This window comes from Pleurodeles waltl, chromosome 2_2 (genome assembly GCF_031143425.1).
Source record: "Pleurodeles waltl isolate 20211129_DDA chromosome 2_2, aPleWal1.hap1.20221129, whole genome shotgun sequence".
NCBI lineage: Eukaryota > Metazoa > Chordata > Amphibia > Caudata > Salamandridae > Pleurodeles > Pleurodeles waltl.
In genome coordinates this window covers 1,188,147,007-1,188,169,245 of record NC_090439.1, presented here as the reverse complement: position 1 = coordinate 1,188,169,245, position 22,239 = coordinate 1,188,147,007, and the positions used below count along the sequence as shown (strand labels likewise).

Below are 22,239 nucleotides of genomic sequence, written 5' to 3'. Positions count from 1 at the left end.
GCTTGTAACATGGGCAGGTATGTGATGCTGTTCTGACATGCAAAGTGGACATTAACTGTTTCAGGTAGTGTAGGTAACAGATTTGTGGTGTATGAAACCTGTTCCAAGGCAGCCTGGCCAGTGTTTGAGTGGGCAGTCTGAAGTGCACAATGTACTTGATTTTTCGTGCTTTGTTGGGCCAATTGCATCATGTGTGTGAACATGTGGGCCCGAAAAAAGTTGTCATCAATTACAAGCCAGGTATTCACCCTTCACATAGGCTAAACACTTATATGACCTATATGTAGTTGTAGATGTGTTTCACCATTGCAGGCCACAGTGCCTATGCCACAGCACTGACATAGGTTTGTGTAATATCACCAGGTGCATGGTCATCGGATGATGAAGGTCCTGTGATCAGGGGCTGTTGTACTGCCCTATGTGTGTACCATGGTTTATATGATGTTGGATTACTTTGGTGTGGTATGTGACATGGCTCAAGCTGGTGAAACTAACCACTTCTCTGTTTGCCTATTCTATCGGACAATGTCTGAAAAGGCCCTTCCTTGTGTGGTCTGGAGGACTTTATCTTGGTATATCTACCTTTACACAATAGGATCAAGATATTCTTGGCTTTGACAGTCCAGACCTTTTGACAGCATTTGTGCTGTATGGTAAAAAAAAGTTTGGTGTGACCAGACACATTCAGCAATGTGTTTGTGTGTTAGAAGGACAGTGTACCTGTTACACATTCTTCCTTGCACTGGTATTTTGTGTCTATCTCATTTGCTTCACATGGTCTCACATCTCTACATAGCAATAATCGTAACAGAAGCAGGCAGACACAAACTTTGTGATAGGTGATATTTATTGTGTATATGTGCATAGGATAAAAATAAGGGACCAGATAGAACAGAAAAGTGAGGGGTTCAGTCATGGTTGATGAAATCATTGTATTAGATGCCACAGCATTTGAAGTCCACAACCAAGTGTATTCCTCCAGTAGGAAAAGGAGGATGTTGAAGGATAGTCAACAGAGTCATCATGTGGCTCACAAAGGAGTTCATTTAGGAAGAGGTTACATGCTGGCAGTGGTGGGTGTCTTACCATCTGCATCTTCTGTAGTCTTAGCTGGACCTCCCCGTTTGCATGGGAAGGAAGCTGCTGCTACAGAGGAAGGGGTGCCTGTTGAGGGTTCTTCCTTGCTGACTGCTTTTAAGTTAAAGTTAACCCCAAATTCGACTTCGGAATTAAAAGTACTTCCAAAGTCCTAAGCTACCTTATTTTCACATATAAGACACCCTTAAGGTTTGCCTTAAGTGCACCCAGGGTGCAATATAACTATAAGCAGGGGCTTATTTAAAATATATTTTATAATCAAACCTGCTAAGGGGAAAATGGCTAGATTTGATTTCATCATTGCAATGAATGGGCTCCATAGGCTAACATGAAGAGACTTTATTTTAAAATAATAAAGGTTAATTTTCCTTAGGAAGAAGCTAAATATGGCAAGTTTAGAATCAAATTAAAAGTTCTAATAAATACCTTACCACTGTTGAATGTAATATCACTTGTACCTACAAGGGTTGTAGAACCCTTGCTAAAAGTTACCAACTTCAGCCCCCTGCAGTGCTCTTCTCTGATTGGTCAGCCTCTGACGAGTTGTGAAGTGGCCCAAAGGAAGCATCTGGTGGGAGAAGATCTGCCTCAGCAGATGGTAGAACAGGACGGGGGAGAGCAGCAACTGTATCTCCCCCATTTCCTTCAAACCCAGACAGCCAGGTGCCCTCTGATTAGATCAAGAGTAAGCTGGAAAGGGGTGTGTATAGGAAAACTTAGCCACACCAGTGGGTGGATTCAGCCACATCTAAACTTTAAGGGCCTGATTTAAGAGGCCATAGCACCACCTTAGCGCCTCCATAGCATCATTTCTTTGATGCTTAGGCACCACTAAAGTGGCTTTTTACATGCACCATGTTTACAAAGTGGCACAATGCATGCATTGCACAACTTTATAGACCCCTGTGCCACATTATGCCTGTGCCAGGCAAAATGCATGCAAGGGACGTTCCCCAATTAGGACGGGCTGAAAAAATGGGCAAGGAAATCTTAGAGATATCCTTGCGCCATTTTTTTTCAGCACTTTTAACGTCTGCTCAGAGCAGGCATTAAAAGGGGGCATGCCATTGAATAATATGTGCCCCTATGTACTCTGCAGGAGTAGAGACAACAAGCTGACGCTACTCCTGCAGAGTACATCAATAGCATCAGGAATTTTGAAGCTATTGCCCCCTACCCTGTGCCATGGTGTGCCATATTTTAAATACAAAGCACACATGGTGGTGGTAGGGGGGAGCTAAAGGGGGAGCTAAGGGGCTCAAGGAAAGTGGCACTGCACAAGGTGCAGTGCCACTTTTCTTAAATCAGCCCCTAAAATAGAATTTTTGCCACCTTGGATTTTGGAGGAATGTTGCTCCCTGGGATTAATTTCTGTCACACTTCCTGAAAAGTGGTCATTCAAGAGGGTGGTGGCCTGCGTGTGATTGGACAGAGCCCCCACCCCACTTGCCATCCGAGGAGCAAGGATAAATATGGCAGAGCTGTACCTCACTTCCGATCCCTACTGGAACAAGATAAGAAGAAGAAGGGCTGGCCTGCTGGACCCCTGGCTTGCACTCAGAAGGATGCACCAACTGCATACTTAGGCTTCATCAAGAAAAGGACTCTGTCTGGCTTCTACTACTTCAAAGAGGGACGTCCTATAAGTTACAGATAGAAAAGAGCTGACCAGAGTCCCCTGCATCAAGCCTTGCAGAAATTGACAGCTGACCAGTGGTCATTTTTAGATTTGAACAAGGTGCATTCTTGGACTTGAAGTCCTAACCTCCAAGGAGCCACCAAGAACTTTTGGAACCTTGTGGTGAGTTGTGGACACCATGACACTTAACTCATCATCAGTGAAAAGTAGATTTTGCATAGGTGACATGGTGGTAATCCAAAAAAAAAACAAATTGACTCTGGTAACAGATAACAGTGTCTTACTAAACAGGAGAATGCAAAAGTACGTAACTTGGAAAAGCATGTGCAGGGTGTGGTAGGTGTTGTGTGAAAAATGTAGGAGTGCCTATCTTATGTTTTTCTTTTTTTTAAATGCACTCTGGCTTCAATTGTGTACCAGTGTATATGAAAAGGATTGTGGACTGTGAAGGGGTGTGTTTTATAAGGTCCTTTGCAGGTGTGTTGAGTGTGACATTATGTGTTAGCTGTGTGGTTTTCAAATCCATCCAATGTACTGTTGTGTATTACTTTGGCGACTGCGAACCGCCGTAGTTGAGACTGCCATTGGCTAACCACCATGGGTCTCCAACACTGTGACTTTGGATATGTAATATGGTCAGTGGTTCGTTGCTGGTCTGTCGGTGCTGGAGGTCAGATCGCCTCTTCCTGGCCCTCCACGCCACTGCCAGTCTGTCTTTTTTGTTGGTTGTCAGCTGTCTTGCCTGTGTAACTTGTTATGGGGCGGTCTGTAAGACTGTCAACATGGTGGTCTGTTTGGAACTGCCAACATGGCGATCTGGCTGTCCAAATGTGAAACTCATAATGAGGCCCTTACTCTGTACTGGAAGTAGAATATTATATTTACTTATTCTACTAGCGTTTTTGAAAATATCTTACATTGTAAGGTTGCAAGTGTGTTGGAGTTAGGGTCTGATTTAGATGTTGGTGGAGGGTATACTCTGTCACAAACATCATAGATATCCCATATTACGATCCTCATAGGATATAGTGGAATCATAATGCAGGATATCTGTGACATTTGTGATGGAGCATTTCTCTTCGCCAACATCTAAATCAGGCCCAAAGCTTGTATTTTGTTACTGTGGCTTTTATTTTGCAGGTAATAAACAATACTCTGTTTTAGTATATATTTTATTAACACAAGTTTGCACACACTTTTTCATACTACACTTTTCATAGTATACTTTGCCACAGCATATATTACACATATATGTTTTCTAGCACAAAATTACTATATTATAATGCTTTTTCACTTTTGTATATATGTATACATATATTCAGCATCTATTTTTACACATATAGACATAGTTTGTACTGCTAGTGTACTTCAGTAGGCCTTTAGTTGTGTAGGGTATGTATTTATAATAGTGCTTTTACCTATAAGTACAGAATTGTTAATTTTGGATGTTTTTTCTGAAAGGAAAAATGAACTTTATTTTTTGATATTTGTAACCAATATTAGTTCTAAATTTCCTTTTTTTGTTTTCCTTGAACGGTTCTTTATTTAAATGTTTCTTTTTGTTATGATACCATAGGATTATTGTCTGGAAATTACTTTTGCATGTCCCGTTTTTCTAATTTTTGGGGATTTATGTTTGCCAATTTCTGTGAATTTGTTTATTTTTGGACTGATGATAGGTCATAGACATAAGCCACAAAACAGTAAGTTAATTTATTTAACTTATTTTGAGGTGGAAATTGTATTGTTGCAATTCGTATTGAGTTATGGGTAATTTAATATGTGATTTGGTATTTTGTTTGTATGTTTTGTAATACTTTCAATATATTGTTACTGAATATGATTTATTTTTAATATGTTTTAAGTAATTATTTTAAATAACTTTTATGTTAGAACATCATCATTTAATGGTGTTGTTTAGGCCATAGTAACTTTGGTGATTTTGATTGACAAGAGTGATGTCAAATTACTGAGATTATGCCATTACATCATGTTGCATGAATCCAAGAAGATAGTTTATCCCAAGATGTATCATTCAGGTAAATTTGGAACTTGAGCACCATTTAAAGTATATTTCTTACCTGAGGTGAATGTTCGACTAATGTTTCAGCATAAAACTATAGATCAAAATGCAAATGGCAGTGGTTTCAAGGTGAGCAACCACAAATCAGCTTGAAATACATCTTCAAGTTGATCTTCTACCTGAACTAATTGTTTCAGTATTTGAAATCTGAAATGACACAAGTGATTCCAGGCCCTAGCATATTATTGCAATTATTGTCATGGTGTAGACCAATCAGAACAGATATATTTTGTAAAATGTATTAAACATAATTGTATTTTATGGTAGCTGGTTTGTTTGGGCCTAGCAAAGTGGGACAGAGCCCCAGGGACTGATTGCTCTAGCTGTGCACCAGGGAGGATTTGTGTGTTCTTCCAAAATGACCAGCTTGAAGACGCCCAAGTCAGAGTTCAGTGAAGGCCACACCTGAAGCCAACTTATTTACCCAGGTCACAGTTTTGCTACTCCACCCCCAGGATTGCACAATTTAAGCCATCCACTTGTTAAACCTTGTCAGCTTTGAAATCATGCTTTGGCTAATGTGTCATTAGTTATGTTTGTAGATCCAGCCAATGGGCAAGAATGGATATGCAAACTCTGAGTCCCCCCATGAACCATCTTGTTCTTTTTTACACAAAAACCATTACCAGCTTAGCATGCACAATTAATTTCACAGAGCCGTACAAATGATGCAAACATCTACAATTCAGTTTTGCTGCATCTCTTCATGGACACTAATAACAAGTCTACACACATCTCTGAAAAAGTTGATTGTTTCAGTTATATCAAGGATTGTTCTCCCTTGTCCTTAACATTTAGCATGACTTGTTACAATTTGCAAACTTTCCTTTCCATGTCCCAGTGCTGACATTGTTTACTGTGAATAACAACAGAATCTATGAGCTGTAACCTTTTTAGCTGTTTCCTGTTAAACCATTCACGCATGAACCAAGGCCAGCAATCATCAGAAAGCAAACATCATACGAAAGGCATGGACAAAAATGTCTGAAAATGCAGGTAGCTCAGAATTCTATCACCTGACAGGAAACAGGAACAGGTGGTAGCCATGTGAAGCTTGACCCTGGCCTCCTTTTAAAAAAAATAATGAATGTATGTATTGCAGTTAGAATACAAGCCCCTTTATGCCTTTGGGTTCATCAAAATGCATGTGATTCCCTCTGTTTAGGCTTCCCCTGAGTGTATAAGGGCTGCTCCCTCCTCTCATTCTTCTAACACTTGCAACCCTCCAGGCAATATTTTGTATCCTCATGTTCTGCTGAGTTCATATACTAATGAGACCTTTCGGTTTCATCCACATCTTACAAAATAACATCATCAATTCATGCATAATGGATCAGTCAATAGAAATAAATGGATTTAGTTTTGTTTTGTTTGCGTCATTGTAGTAGCACTTGAAGTGTTCTTAATGAGTCATCTGGGTCAGCAACTGAAAGTGAATGGAAAAAGAGAATGTACAGAACATTGTAACAACAACAGTTGGTTCATAATGCACATCTCTCCATGTATAAACTTTCAAGCAGGCACTGTACTTAGTACAAAAAGCCCCTCTGAAGTGCAGGAAGCCCTAACTAAAGGATATCCTCTCCGGTGACAAGCCACACTATCTAAATCCACTTGATTGATTTATTGATTGATTGAACTAAATGGCCGTGCACATGAATTCCTGATATCAACAGCGTGCTGTTAAAGATGGAATACCAGGGACCTGTTCATAGCATGAACACGTTCCCAGGATTCCTAGATTTGTTTCTGACAAAGTGTTTGATTTTGGGAGAAACTGATCAGTGTCTTCAATGCCAGACTTTATAAAAACTGTGCTTTTGGTACAACAGAGCAAATCAGACACCCATTTTTCAGAAGACCATTCATGATTGGACACCATCAGTGTGATTGATTGTGTTTTAGCAAACCCCTCAGCTGAAAAAAGAGACCATAACATAGAAAACTATATGAAAAGTCTTGCTTATGTTTTTGTGAATAAAAATCAGTGCTTAACTCCTTTAAAATTTGTTATCTAGACAGTATTCTAAGAATTCTGTATGTAACTTACTGTTTCAGTACAGATGAATGCACTCTTTGACTCCCAAGGAAAGCAATACATTGTTTATATCAAAGTTTAGGAATTCTTCTCAACCAGGAACAACACTTACATTGAGGGTTGATTTAGCCAATGTTGTACTGGCCCGGCCAATATTCTTCTGACAAAACATGTAAAAAACAGAACAGCCACTAGAAGTTTGCCTTTCCCATGTTAAAATATTCTCCTAATGTAGCAAATAAAGTAAGAAAACACTGGGGCAATTTTAATGCTAATAGAAGACAAATATAGATACCATTGCAGAGTTAAAAACTATGACAGACAAGTCACATAAACTATTATACGTGTTTTTAGAAATTGCCCTTTTTGCAGGGTTATCCCCAATTGTTTTGCCTTCTTCTGCATATTGTTTATCTGTTTTTGCTAATTTTGATACTCTTGGCACTTTATAACTGCTGACCAGTGCTTAAATGCAAGTTCTCTCTATCTAAGTTGTGATTGTGATTAGTTATCCCTGATTGGCATATTTGATTTACTAGTAAGTCCCTAGGAAAATGCATTAGAAGTGTCCTAGACCTGTAAATCAAATACTACTAGTGGGCCTGCAGCACTAACTGTGCCACCCACATGAGCAGCCTTGTAAACATGTCTCAGACCTGCCACTGCAGTGTCTGTGTGGGCAGTTTGGAACTGCTACTTTGACCTGGCAAGTGCACCCACTTGCCAGGCCTAAACCGTCCCTTTTCATTACATATATGCCACCCCTAAGGTCAGCTCTAGGTAGCCCCAAGGGCAGCTTGCAGTATATTTAAAAGGTAGGGCATGTGTTTTACGTGTCCAGGTGGTGAAATACTGCAAAAAAAAACAATTCTCTATTGCAAGGCCTATCTCTCCTACAGGTTAACATTGGGATTGCCTTTAAATATCCTTTAAGTGTAATTCCCCAGGGGAATCAGAGATATGGAGTTTGGGGTCTCTAAGCTCACAATTTAAAAATGCATCTTTTGATAAAGTTGTTTTTTAGATTATGAGATTGAAAATGCCACTGTTAGAAGTGGACATGTTCTTGCATAACCATTCTGTGCCCCTGCTTGGCTGCTGACAGTTGGGCTGTTTGTGAATTCACTCTAGACATTAACGCAAAGGGAGCTGAGGGGTGTCCTGCAAATCCTGATGCATCTTCATGAGCTAGACTGGGCTAGAGTGGGAGGGAAGAGCTGACACCTGCACTCACACAATACAATTTCCAAACCCTAGATTGTGGCTAGGGCAGGGCATGGAAGAGACAGGGTCTTGTGCACTATACAGACTTTCCTTTCAGGTTTGCCTACTTCAAAGGCAGAAATGAGTTTAAGTATTGAACTGCTGACTCCACAGGTTTGGAACACTTCTTGATCAAGAGGAACCTCTACCAAGAAGAAGAGCTGAAGATTTGTGAGGAGAAGTACTGCCCCTTTGAGGTGTGTGGTTTTTTGGGTTGGCCTACAGTTGCTGCGTTTGCCTTAGAGAGGGCAAAGAAAGTTGCTGTGTATCCTGTTTGTGAAGTTTCTCCAAGGGCTTGGACGGAACTTGTTAAGAAATGTCAGAGACATCACAGACTTCACCTGCCATCACCTGGGCTCTCTTGCTGAGACCCTCTGACTTACCAAGTGGTTCCACATCCAGTCTCTGGGCCCCTGGCAGGGGAAGCTGGCAGGGGTTGAGTGAAAATCTATGCACCTGAGCCAAGGAGCAGGAAATCGACATAGCATTCGTCTTGCAGCTGTAAAATCGATGAGGCGCCTGCTCTCATGGCTGCAGAAATCGGTGCACTGCCGCCTCAGCATGACTTCACTGTTGTCGTGCACCTGGATTTTTAATGCATCGTCCCTGGGCATCAAGATCTTCAACATCACTGCAGAGACCATAGGCTGCTCTTCCAGAAATCAACGTTTTCTTTCCTTTGAGAAAAGTATCAACACATTGCTTACTGGGTGGGAAAAGAATCAATGCACGGCCTCACTTGACAATAAGGAATTGATGCATCACTTGCTTTTCTGACGCACCCTTGTCCGTGCAACCTTTGTTTTTGATGCACAGCAGGTACTTTTTGCTAAAACAACGCATGCATTGATTCTTTTAGATTAAGTCTATTTTTACTTTAAAATTTGATAACTCTTTTAGTGTATGTTGGATTTTTGTCCTTTCAGTCTTTTTTGATTTATTTTTCTAAACTGGTGTAGTGTTTTCACTGTGTTACTGTGTGGATTTGTGCAAATACTTTACACATTGCCTCTGAGATTAGCCTGTCTGCTTGTGCCAAGCTACCCAGGGGGTGAGCAGGATTTATCTTAGGTGTGTGGCTCCCTTACCCTGACTGGAGTGAGGGTCTCTCCTTTGACAGGGTGTAAACTGACTGCCAGCTAGAGATCCCATTTCTAACACATATAGACACTCCTGTTCCTTTCTGATCCCCAAAATACACAGAAATGGATGTAAATGGCTATTTTGTAGAAAGAACACAAAGAAGCAGGTCATAATAAATATCACTTGTTGCCATGATAGTCAGTATTACATAATAGAACATGGCCAAATGGTCTACATCTGTACTATATAAGGGATAGAAATAGTATAACAACATGATGGTGATGATAATAATAATAGTAATAATAATAGTAATAATAATAACAACACAACTACTGCTATTAATAACACTAATAATAATAATCACAGTACTACCACTGCTTCTACAACTGCTGCTACTTTTAACAATAATAATAATAATAATAATACTAAAATTAATAATATTGATACTAATAATGATGAGAAAACATTATCACTCTATGTTAGTGAGATAGAGGGATGAAATGAACTAAGCACAATCAAGCAGAGTTATATTTATGAGTTTCAATGGTGGTAGTTCTTAATGCAGCTAATTAATTAGGCAAAAGAAGACACACCCCCTCCTCTCAGGCTCTTAATTCACTTTGCAAGGGGATGCAAGAGGGGAAATCAGAGTTAACCCAAGATTCACAAAAATATATTAATAATTTAAAAAATATATATTTAGGGCCTGAATATGAATTTGGCTGTCTTGTTACTGCCCTGGCAACAGTGTTGGATACACCGCCTTAATGTTGGCAGTGCGATCTCCGTATTATGTTGTATACGGTTGAATTGAGGAAAAACCACCTTAGTCCAGACCTGGGCCAATGCGTCTTTTAGAGCCTGGACCACCAGTGTTACCACCAGGCAAATTTGAAGTAACTTCCTTCTGATGTGACTCTGGCAGTCCAACCACCACATGTGAGCTGGCCAAAAGAAGGGGATATGAGGCTCAAACTCGCCGGTACTCAGCTTCACACATCCTGTGCCACCATGGAGTTGATTGCACTTGTACTTCCACTGCTTGTGCTACTTGAATAGGCAAAACCAACACCTTCATGGACGCAACCGATGGTAAGCTAAACACTTACCCGTTTCCGTCAACTCCACAGTGAATAGATGCCCTACCATGGATCTGGCAAAGGTTTTGTGGTCCCTGGGCCTAACATATTTTGTGGGCACCTGTTCTGAGTTGTTCTCAATGTATGACCCAATCACAGCTCTGTGATGTCCCCTTTGTCCAGGTCACTGACATTACACAGCTACACTCTACTAAAGTTGACATGTGTGCACATCCCATAATCAGGGACACAACAGCACCTCCCCATCAATATCACACCTATTAGTCTAAATGACACCCTCACATTGCTCACATGCTCTGGCCTGTTGTGATAGCAAAGATGTTTATGTAGGGATATGTCATGAAACTGAAACACACATTCTCTCCTAAATCTCTATAATAGACGTCCACATATCACCCACATTTCAAGCTAATGTTAGATAAATGGGATGCAAAATAATCAGTGTGAGGAACATTTATAGGTCACAATGTAAAGACTCTAAAGATTGGGTTTGCCTCTACCAGGGGCACTCCTGGATGGCTGGATCTTTGGGCCACAATCCACTTTGCACATACCACAAAACCTCTATTTGCACAGGACCTATGGCTTCAATTAAATTAGTGATAAACAGTAGTATAACCAAGAACCATGCATATGTTGGAAATGTATAAGTGCAAGTAATGTACGCAAATACAGCAGTAACAGCATGGGTCACACATTTAGATAAAGTAGGTATGAGGAACACACATGAAAATGGACACATGCCAACTAATATGTATGCAAAGGTATGTCATTTATACACCCTCCATGCGTAAACAAACACATCTCTAGCTTGCACGCATCTAACCAATATCCAACCGACATACTAGAGAGAAATGCAACCCAATTGTCCTTGGCCAAGCCAAGTCAAAATATTTACCATATAGGAACCACCAAATGCAATGTCATCCCCAATTGGATCACATCTCACATGTCCATCCATTGAATATTTCCTGTTGTCCTGGGTGAATTCAGCACTGGTTCCAAGGCCAGATCATACCAACCACATCAAATGGATCTTCAATCAGCGTGCAACAAATACAACTGTAGTCATACATCCCAAATTATCCCTGAGCATCAAAATGGTAGAAAGTTAATGGCAGGACTAATGTGTAAGAAAACATGCATTTTTGTTTTATTTTAAACAGTTAAGAAATGAAGCAGAATACAGGTCAATTGCCAGTCCAAGAAAAAATGTGTGGTCCAACACAGTGCTGTGCCACTAAATGTGCCTCTCTTAACACTGCTATGGGAGCTTTCCCAGGAAGGGGCATCTAGTGGGAAGTCCAGATATCTCAATTATGTCATTTACGAGGAGTTGAGTCAGTTTTAGGATGGATGGGTTGGTTTTTGGAGGGGTGGGCCGGACGTTGGGAGGGGTGTCCTTGGTTTTGGGAGGGGTTTTGGTTTTCTTTGGGGTATGGCTGGGTTAAGTGTTGGGGGATCAGGTTTCACAGGGGAGGCTTGTGATGTGGAAAGGATGGGTTAGAGTGTTCTAGAGGTACCTTTAGTTTTGGGGAGGTGGTTATGCCAAGGGTTAGGGAAAGGGAAAACAATAATCTCTCCTTGGGAAAATGGGAATGATGTCCATGAGTGATTAGGAGTAGGGAGGGTGAGGGAGTGGATGTGTCAGGTGAGGGTGGGTATGCTTTTGGTGCTGCTGTCTACGTGTCTGAAATATGATTTTTTTTTGTAGGTGTCTGTTGTATGGGTGAGTTTGGGCACTTGTGTTTTTTGGTTGTGTGTGATGTGCTGGGTATGCAGAGGTGGTTGATGGGTCTATTGGTCTGGGGGTCATGTCTGGAAGTATGTTGGAAATGGGTCTGTGGGTGTGGGTGTGGTGTCTGGGGGTATGGTGAAGATGATGGACATGTCTGTGAGTGTGGATGTGGTGTCTGAGAGTACGGTGAGGGAGGTGGATGGATCTGTGGATCCTGGCTGTGGTATCTAGGGTATGGTGGGGTTGGTGGATACGTCTTAGGGAGCAGTATCTGGGGATATGTTGGGGTAGTCAGCCCTATGTCCGCTTGCCTAAGATGATGCTGAAATGACAATCTTGGAAAATGGACTATTGATGAGGGCAGATAAATACCTACACTTAGTAATAGGCTACTAAACCCCACTAGGCCTGGGTAGGTTTGGATTGGTAGCTTGGCAATGAGCAACAAGGTTTAACTTAGGAGACAAAGGGGGTCATTCTGACCCTGGCGGTCCATGACCGCCAGGGCCGGGGACCGCGGAAGCACCGCCAACAGGCTGGCGGTGCTTCCTGGGCCATTCAGAAAAGGGCAACCGGCGGTTTCCCGCCAGTTTACCCCTGGCCCAAGGAATCCGCCATGGCGGCGCTGCTTGCAGCACCGCCATGGGGATTCCGACCCCCTTCCCGCCATCCTGGTCCTGGCGGTAAATACCGCCAGGAACAGGATGGCGGGAACGGGTGTCGTGGGGCCCCTGGGGGCCCCTGCACTGCCCATGCCACTGGCATGGGCTGTGCAGGGGCACCCTCACAGGGCCCCATAATGATTTTCAGTGTCTGCAAAGCAGACACTGAAAATCGCGACGGGTGCCACTGCACCCGTCGCACCCCTTCAACTCCGCCGGCTCCATTCGGAGCCAGCTTCATTGTTGAAGGGGCTTTCCCGCTGGGCCGGCGGGCGGCCTTCTGGCAGTCGCCCGCCGGCCCAGCGGGAAAGTCAGAATGACCGCCGCGGTCATTTGACCGCAGTACGGTCTTTTGGCGGCTTCCGCCGCCCGCCAGGGTCGGAATGACCCCCAAAGTGTGTAAAGCATTCAAATGTCACAAAAGAGTAATAAAACAAAGGAAACAGTTAAAAAATCCAAAAAACAGTTTATCAAAATGGGAATTATTGATATCTTTAGTATGACACCAAAACAAATAAAATTGGATAAGGGTAATTGGAGATATGAATTTTTAAAGAATCAGGCCCTCATGACAACATTGGCGGTAAAGTCCACTGACCGCCGTGCTGACGGCCGCCAACATACCGTGTCCGCGGCAGAAGCCCGCAACGGGTATTATGACCCACACTTAAAAATCCTTCACAATACAGACACCCACACAAGTCTGCCACACCAAAGGTCAGTGATAAACCTGCGGTACCAAAACTCACACCATCACGCCAACAGGAATACGTCCACACTATCATGACCCACCCCAGAATCAACGCGGCGGTCGTTCAACTGCAGAAAACCATTGGTGGTACACACCGCTGCGCTCAAAATACACATACATTTACAAAACACAACCAAATTGAGCGATCCAAAATACACACACCTGATACACATACACACACTACACCCACACACTCACACCACTATAAAACAGACACCCACATTACTCACAACCCCCTACAACAACATTTTTGGAAGAAGCAGAGAGAGAGAAAAGCAAATACAACACCAGCATCCAGAGGCACACAACACCATCACTCATACACCATCCATGCGCAAAACACCACAAACCCCAACACATCACCCCACACATCACATCACCCATCACCTCACACATCACTCACACCACATCATGGCACCTCAAAGACACCCGTGGTTTTCTGAGGAGGAGCTCAGGGTCATGGTGGAGGAAATCATCCGGGTAGAGCCACAGCTATTCGGATCACAGGTGCAGCAGACATACATTGCAAGGAAGATGGAGCTATGACGGAGAATTGTCGACAGGATCAAAGCAGTGGGACAGCATCCAAGAACACGGGATGACATCAGGAAGAGGTGGAACGACCTACGGGCAAAGGTACGTTCCGTGGTATCCAGAAACCAGATAGCCTTCCAGAGAACTGGTGGTGGACCCCCACCCCCTCCCCCACAACTAACAACATGGGAGGAGCAAGTCTTGGCAATAATGCATCCTGAGGGCCTCGCAGGAGTAGCAAGAGGACTGGACTCAGTCATATCTCTACTATTATATTCCATCCACCCTACCTGCATGCCATCACAAACCCCAACCCTTACTCTCACACCCATCACCCCAACACCTCACATATACTCCACTATCACAACCCACACATCCCAATACCAAGCCCTGCATGTGACAACAATGCATGGACACCCATCTCAGACCTGCATGGACACCCATCACCAAAGCATATCCAGTGAGAGACTCACCCAGGGCACACAATCACCACTCACACAAGGGCCAAGGCGATATTGCAAGCATAGTAGTAGAGGGAAACACACCCATTGCACAAGATGGCACACACAGATACAATAACAATGCATTATACCCCAACAGGACCCCTACACAGGGGACAGGAGGTGCCAGTCGTATCCAGTCTCCCCACAGAAGAGGCCAACAGTGACAACAGCAGCTCTGCACGCCTGGATCAAGATGATCAGGTACCTCTGGATAGTCGGATCCCCTGCCACAGTCCCAAATCACCACTGAACCTCTCCCCTCAGGAAACAAAACCACAGCACCCACCCAGTGGGCCATGCCACTGTCCCCAGGACACGTCAATCAGCAGTGTGTCCACCACTACCTGGACCCCAGGCAACCCCTCTAACAGAAGACGATCAGGGACCTGGGGTCAGTGGCAGTGGGCACACGGTTCAGGGGACAGATGCACAGGATAACAGGGAAGCTGGGAGGACTGCTGTGCGACAGGGGGAGGACAGGACCAGGAAACCCACTCTCCATGAGGCACTCTCAAACATCATGGGAGCATACCAACATTCCCAGGAGACCATGGGCCAAGTTTCAGGAGACCCAGTGGCTGCAGGAGGAACAGTACCTGGGGATCAGGGAGGACTTGAAGTCCATCAACACCACCCTGGTCACCATTGCAGGGGTGCTGGTAGACATGGCCAACACAATGAGGGAGACAGTGGCATACCACCGGGCCCCTGACACCAGCCCGAAAGATGAACAGCCTTCCACGTCCATCTGCGCTAGTGGACAGGAGGTCCCACCACAGGACCAACAGGCCACCAGCACCCCACCCCCTGCAGAAGGAGAACCACCCCGCAAACGGACCCTGCGATCCAGGCACAAGATATAGAACATTGCCAAGACCACCCCCAGGAAATAGGACTCTCCTGATTGTCACCCTTCTGCCCCACTGTGTCACCCTGTCCACCTTGAACTGCCATAGCTCCACTTCCCATGCGCCCTTGGACAATGTACCTGTGATACAAATAGACTGGACATTCCTCCACCATCACCCCAGCCCATTGCACATCCCCCTCTACTTATTAGCACTGAAATAAACATCCTTGAATCACAAAACAATCTGGAGTCAGTCTGTACTTTCACAAGTGTAATATTAAAACTTCTTCAACAAATAGCAATGTTAATGTTAATTTGCACATACCAATGTATGAGAGTTGTTGGGCTGCAGTTAACATAGCAGAAGGCAGAATGAGGTACCCAGATCTGTGAAAAGGAAAGCCAAAGTGAACTGTCAGGGTCCATAAACAGAGGTTAAAAGGCTGACTTATACAATGTCCTACAGGAGTCAGATATGAGATGAGCAGTGCCAGTCTCTTACCTGTGTCTCACTGGAAGTACTGCATGATGATGTTGTTTCGGTTGCAATATCTTCTTCCTCTGCCTCCTCTTCCTCACTGTCCAAAGGCTCCACAGCTGCCACAAGACCATCATCAGGCCCATCCTCCTGCAGAAAAGGCACCTGGAGTCGCAAAGCCTGGTTGTGCAACATACAGCATGCCACGATGATCTGGCACACCTTCTTCGGTAAGTAATATAGGGAGCCACCTGTTAAATGGAGGCACTGGAATCTGGCCTTCAGGAGGCCAAAAGTACACTCAATTATACGCATAGTTTGCCTATGTGCGTCATTGTAGCGTTCCTCTGCCCTTGTCCTGGCATTCCTCACTGGGGTCAGTAGCCATGAGAGACTGGGTTAACCAGAGTCACTGCAAAATGTCGATGGATATCTGTTAGACACACATCAACCCTTAGGGACTACCCCATACCCAGACACCTATTCGTACTGTGTGGGGACCATGGGCTCTCCTATTAGCCACACCTCGTGCCTCTGAAGTTGGCCCATCACACTATTCCTCAGAATGTAAGCGTCATGGTCAGAGCCAGGATACTTGGCATTCACATGGGAGCTGTACTGGTCTGCCAAACACACCATCTGCACATTCATTGAATGGTAGCTTTTTCGATTTCTGTACACCTGTTCATTCCTGCAGGGGGAAAAAATGCCACATGTTTACCATCAATGGCACTAATGATGTTGGTGATATGTTCCAGGGCTTAGAGGTCCGCTTTCACTGTGTCCAAATCCTCCACCTGGGGGAAAACGATGGAGCTGCGCGTGTGTTTCAGCAGGGCAGATAACACTCTGGTCAACACGTTAGAGAACATTGTCTGAGACTTCCCTGATGCCATGGCCACTGTTGTTTGAAAGGAACCACTTGCCAGGAAATGGAGCACTGACAGGACCTGCAATAGAGGGGGATACTAGTGGGATGGCGGATAGCTGACATCAGGTCTGGCTCCAATTGGGCACACAGTTCTTGGATTGTGGCAGGATCAAGTCTGTAGGTGATAATGATGTGTCTGTCTTCCATTGTCAACAGGTCCACCAGGGGTCTGTACACTGGAGGATGATGCCATCTCATCATCTGCCCCAGCGGATGTGCCCTATGGAGGAGAATGGTGAGCAGAGGGTCATGTACCACATAGGTTGCACAAGTGTTTTTATAGTAATGTGAGTAAATCCGTGTGTGGCGTTGTCTGTATTTCTAACCAAATGTGCTGTGACGCAGTTAGGTGCCATGCCATGTGCCACCCTGAAATGGCGGCTGCCTGACCTGTAAGGAGGGACAAGGGGAAATGAGGTAACAGCGTTGGCGTTGTGCAGCTTCGCGGTAGGCGATCGAAGACCGCCGCGCAATTCAGCATTGGCTATCATTGGGCCCTATGGGTCCCAGGAGCCAATGACAATGTACGCCGGCGGTGACGGTAGGCACCGCCGTGGACGTGACCACCTTTTTCTATCTGTTCCCTCACTTGATACCTGACCTTCAACAGGAGAGGACCTTCACTGCAAGTGCTGCTGGGACCTGTGTCTGGAAGCTAAAATGCCTCGAGTGTCTGTGGAAAGGGCCCCTGCCTTCACTTCGGAGGAGTTGGAGAGACTAGTGGATGGGGTCCTCCCCCAGTACACGCTACTCTACTGTCCTCCTGACAAACAGGTGAGTACACTGTGAGCATGACCCGTGGGACATGAATGTATGGAGTGGAGTGGATGGAAGATACATGTGGGGTTGGGGCCTGAGGCCTGCATGAGAGGATGGTGAGTGTATGTGTGTTAGGGCATGGGTTGGAAGTGGTCACCGTCCACCAGAAGAAGGGTATTTGGCGTGCCATCACCAAGGAAGTGCGGACCCTGGGGGTCTATCATAGACAGAGCACCCACTTCCGCAAGAGATGGGAGGACCTGCGCCGCTGGAGCAAGAAGACGGCGGAATCCCAGCTGGGGATTGCCTCCCAACGTGGAAGGGGAGCCCGTTGCACCATGACCCCTCCTGATGTTCTGGATCCTGGCGATGGCATTTCCGGAGGTGAATGGGCACTTGACGGCATCACAGCAGCCACAAGGGGGTGAGTACAGTCTCATTCAGCTGACTCTGCGCGCTTTACAAGGTATCTGGATGGGGGATGTGGGCTGTGGGATCCCCTAGGCCGGGGCAAACTTGGGAGGTTACGTCCTTTGTTAGGCAGGCTCTGTGGCACTCCAACCCCAATAGTGGTAGTGGCCATCTACAACTAGTCAGCCTCCTGTGGCTTCCAGGTGTGCAGCAAATGGGGTTAGGCATAGTCCCCCATGGGCGGGTGTTTTTCCTACTAACTGCTAGTGCATGGCCTAGTTCATAGGGCTGCTCCCTGTGTGTTGTGTCCACCAACGGTAGTGGTGTTGCTGCCATTGATCATGTGTTTCCTCTGTCTTTCCCCCCATCTTGTTTTGTCACCCTGTCCTTGTGTGCATTTGCATCATCTGGAGGAGGAGCAGAGGCACCGGAGAAGGAGGGAGCTGCATCCCACATGGCCCAGTAGGGTGAATCTGAAGGCACCAGTAGGACGGAGGGCAAGGAGAGCTCCACGATGGGGACAGGAGGGAACACCAGCGACAGCGACTCCTCCTCTGATGGGAGCTCCCTTGCGCTGGCGGGCACCTCTGTGTCCACTGCAACAACAGGTACAGCTGCCACCCCCACTACGAGCACCTCCCTCCCAGCAGCTCCTCAGCATGTTTCCTGTGCCAACTCACCTTGGAGGGTGGGCATCTCCTTCGCCCCAGGCACCTCAGGCCCTGCCCCAGTCAGCCCTGCTGCCCTTAGTGAGGAGGCTATTGACCTCCTGAGATCCCTCACAGTGAACCATTTAGAATGCCTTCCAGGGGGTCGAGAGGCATTTGCAACAAACAAATGCATACCAGGAGGGTATTCATTCTGGTGTGGTGGCCAAACAGAGGGCATTTCAGGCTCTCGCCTCAGCACTGATGGCAGCCATTGTCCCTGTGTCCAGCCTCCCCCACCAACTTCTAGTACCCAGACCCAATCCCCTCTACCTCAGCATATCCCAAGCACACCATCAGACCAGCATGCACACACATCAACACACAATAGTGGCTCAGGCAAACATAAGCACCACACATCCCACAGGCACTCACACAAGTACCATACCCATGCAGACACACCAACATCGACTGCCTCCACTGTGTCCCCCTCTTCCATGTCTTCCATCTCCCTCCCAGTCTCGTCTCAACTCACACCTGCATGCACTACATCCTCAGCCACTACCTCCATCACCAGCACGCCCATCACTACACACCGCTCACGTGCAATCACCACCCCCACTACCATTCACACGTCCCCTGTGTCCTCTCCCAGTGTGTCTGTGAGCCCTCCTCCCAAATACACAAAAACAGGCACACACCCACTCAACAGCCATCCACCTCACAACAGCCTCCAACCCATGCACCTTCACCCAAACTCAGCAGATGTGCACCTCCTACAACCACTACCTCTTCCTCCACTCCCAAACCCCCTCCATCTTCCCATCCCAGTGTGTCTAAAAAACGTTTTCTGGCTAACATTGACCTCTTCCCTACACCTCGCCCCCCGTCCTTTCCCTAGGGCCAGGATGTCTAGAGCCCAGACCAGCACCTCAGCCACCAAATCGTCGTCCACTGTGGTCCCTGCAAGTCTGGGAGGATCGAAGAGGGCACCCATAAGTGCTGCCAGTGTGCCACCTAGTGAAGCTAAGGACCGCCCGATTCCGCCACCTGCCAAAGTAAAAAAGGGGCTAGCATGCAGATGGGAAAAGCCTCACCACCCACCCAGACAGGGCCTCATCCAGAGCCAAAGAGGACAGTGCCAAGGTCTTAGCAGTGAGTACCAAGGTGGGAAAGGGACACAAAAGCAAAGGAAAGTCACCTCAGGACACAGCGCCTCCTGGTGAGGGACTGGTGACCACCATTTCTCATGACAGGCCAGCAACCTGTACTATGGTGAGCACCGCCGCAACGACCGCCACCTGCATCGCCACCTTCACTGCCATCTGTACCGCTACTTGTACGGCAGCTGCCACAACTACAGTCACCAGCATCATCCCCAGTGGGCAGCCGTCTGAGGCAGCTGGAGATATCCTGGTGTCTCCCCCACTACTACAGACATCTGCACTATGGGCAGCACTGCCAGCATCTCCGCCGCAGCCAACGCCACCTGCCCTGACACGTGCCCAGCCAGTGCCACTACAGCAGACATCAGCAGCACCCTCTACATGAGTCACCAGCACTGGCACTACCAGCAGTTTGCAGCCTAAGTCGCCGCAAGGTGGTGTGTGGCTCTGCCTCCATGGAGTGTCATGCTACCTTTTCCCTGAAAATCTCGTGGCTCAAACTCCCAGGTGAGGGAATGGGCTCTGCCACATCCCAGGTGCAGCATCACTGGGCACCAAGCCCCCTCCAGAACTAGTGGAGAAAAGCATCCACTAACCCAGCCCTTGGCAGGATGAAGCACTCTGGGCACCAAGCCCCCTCCAGAACCAGTGGAGAAAAGCATCCACTAACCCAGTCCTTGGCAGGATGAAGCACTCTGGGCACCAAGCCCCCACCAGAACCAGTGGAGAAAAGCATCCACTAACCCAGTCCTTGGCAGGATGAAGCAATCTGGGCACCAAGCCCCCTCCAGAACCAGTGGAACATGTCACCGACTTGAGGGACTGTGGCTTTGCACTTCCCAGGAGCAAGCAGTGGGAAAACCACCCACTTGAGAGACTGTGGCTTTGTACTCCCCAGGACCATGCAGTGGGCAAACCACTCCCTTGAGAGACTGTGACTTTGCACTCCCCAGGACCAGACAGTGGGCATGGAGCCCTCTCGAGGGGCAGTGGCATCGCCCCATCATCCGGCTCAGGTGCCCCCCTCCCCTTCCCCCTGAGGTGCCTGTTTTTTCCGACCTGATGCCCCTACAGTGTTCCCTCTGTTTTGTGGCAGGTGTCATGTGTGGGCATCGCCCATGCTTTTTGGGACCCCTGGTCCACGGACATTTCATGGGACAGTGTACAGACTTGTGTACTTGCTGTAACTATTTGTATATATTGATTATTTACTGTTCTCTTGGGCTATCTGATTGCTCGAATATTACACTAGTTAAACTTGTTTCGGTTGGTCCTTGCATTCTTCCAGGGGATGACAGGGTGTATCTGTGATTTGATTGGATATGTGTGTGTGTTGTTGTGGGTGGGGGGGTGGCTGGTGGGGGTGTTGCATGTGTGTGTCACTCCCTTTTCCCTCCTCCCCTCACCTGTATGCTAGGTGCAGTATTCACTGTGGTTATCGCAGCCATCCTTCGTACTCCTGGTAGATGAGAAGATACACCAACATTGATAACACCTGTAGTTCGGGCTCCATGGCATCCTGGTTCCTCTTTGGGTGTCGAGAGGTGAGTGTTTTCCCTTCCAAAGACTGTTTCCGCTGTGCTTTTGATGGCGTTGGTACCACCCCGGAAAAGCTGGTGGATTGATGCCTTGTAATAGTGTGGGCGGTACATTGTGTTCGGTCTGTCTGTTGGTGGTTACCGCCACGGTGTTTGTTTCTACCACTGTGGCGGTTGGTTTGTTAAAGTGGCTGTCTGTGTTGGCGGTTTCCGCCATGGTCGTAATTCCATTAGCGGCCTGTTAGCGGTATTACCGCTGCTTTATCATCGACCTCCAGGGTTGTAATGAGGGCCTCAATGTTTTTTAGCACATAGAAACTAAAAGCGCCACTCGGGAAATCTAGTTGCACCGCGATGGGAGCAAAGTCAAAGTTTAAGGCTGACCACAATGGAGGCCTACTCGGCTACAGCAAGCCGGATGCCTCAGACAAAAGTTTACCTTCAGACTTAATCTTTTTCTTGAAAATGTTTCTCACAGGAACGATGTCACCAGTCTGATCTGACCTCGCTGGAGCCTTCTTTGAGATACGGATTGCTGGAGACCTTGGTGAACCACTCTACCTTAGGACTTTTCAGGGTGGAAATCTTTGTCTGGGCCAAAGTCGAATTTGGATCCAATGTCCCTGGAGCCCTCCTTGGATGTGCTGCACAGGAATTCCCAGTCATTTTTTTACATTCGGGCATTGTCACTTTTTTGTTTAGCTTTTTTTCTCTGACATCAGATGACCCTCCATAGCAAACTGATTTCAGGTTGATGTCATCAGAATGCCTTTCCAGGAGCCCCTGGTGAAATCCTGGAAGTCTGGGGCTCTGGAGCTTTTCAACGGGACGCGTTTGAGGTAAGTCGGCTTGACTAACAACATTGGGTCGGTCTCTTATGAAGTTTTTTTCCAAAAGCTCTCCAAACTTCTGGATCTTCTTCCAGAAGGTCTTTGAAGGCTCTGCAGCTTTTCACCGGGATGCGGTT

At 46.3% G+C, this 22,239-nt stretch overlaps 1 protein-coding gene across 1 annotated transcript in view; it reads right to left on the bottom strand.

Moving 5' to 3' along the window:
• Nucleotides 1-4,576: 4,576 nt before the first annotated feature.
• Nucleotides 4,577-22,239, bottom strand: part of LOC138283061 (uncharacterized) — a 339,327-nt gene continuing 321,664 nt past the window's right edge. Inside the window, exon 6 of the mRNA XM_069221204.1 lies at nt 4,577-6,246. The gene's annotated coding sequence lies outside the window, so the exon portion shown is untranslated. The remainder of the gene's footprint in view (nt 6,247-22,239) is intronic.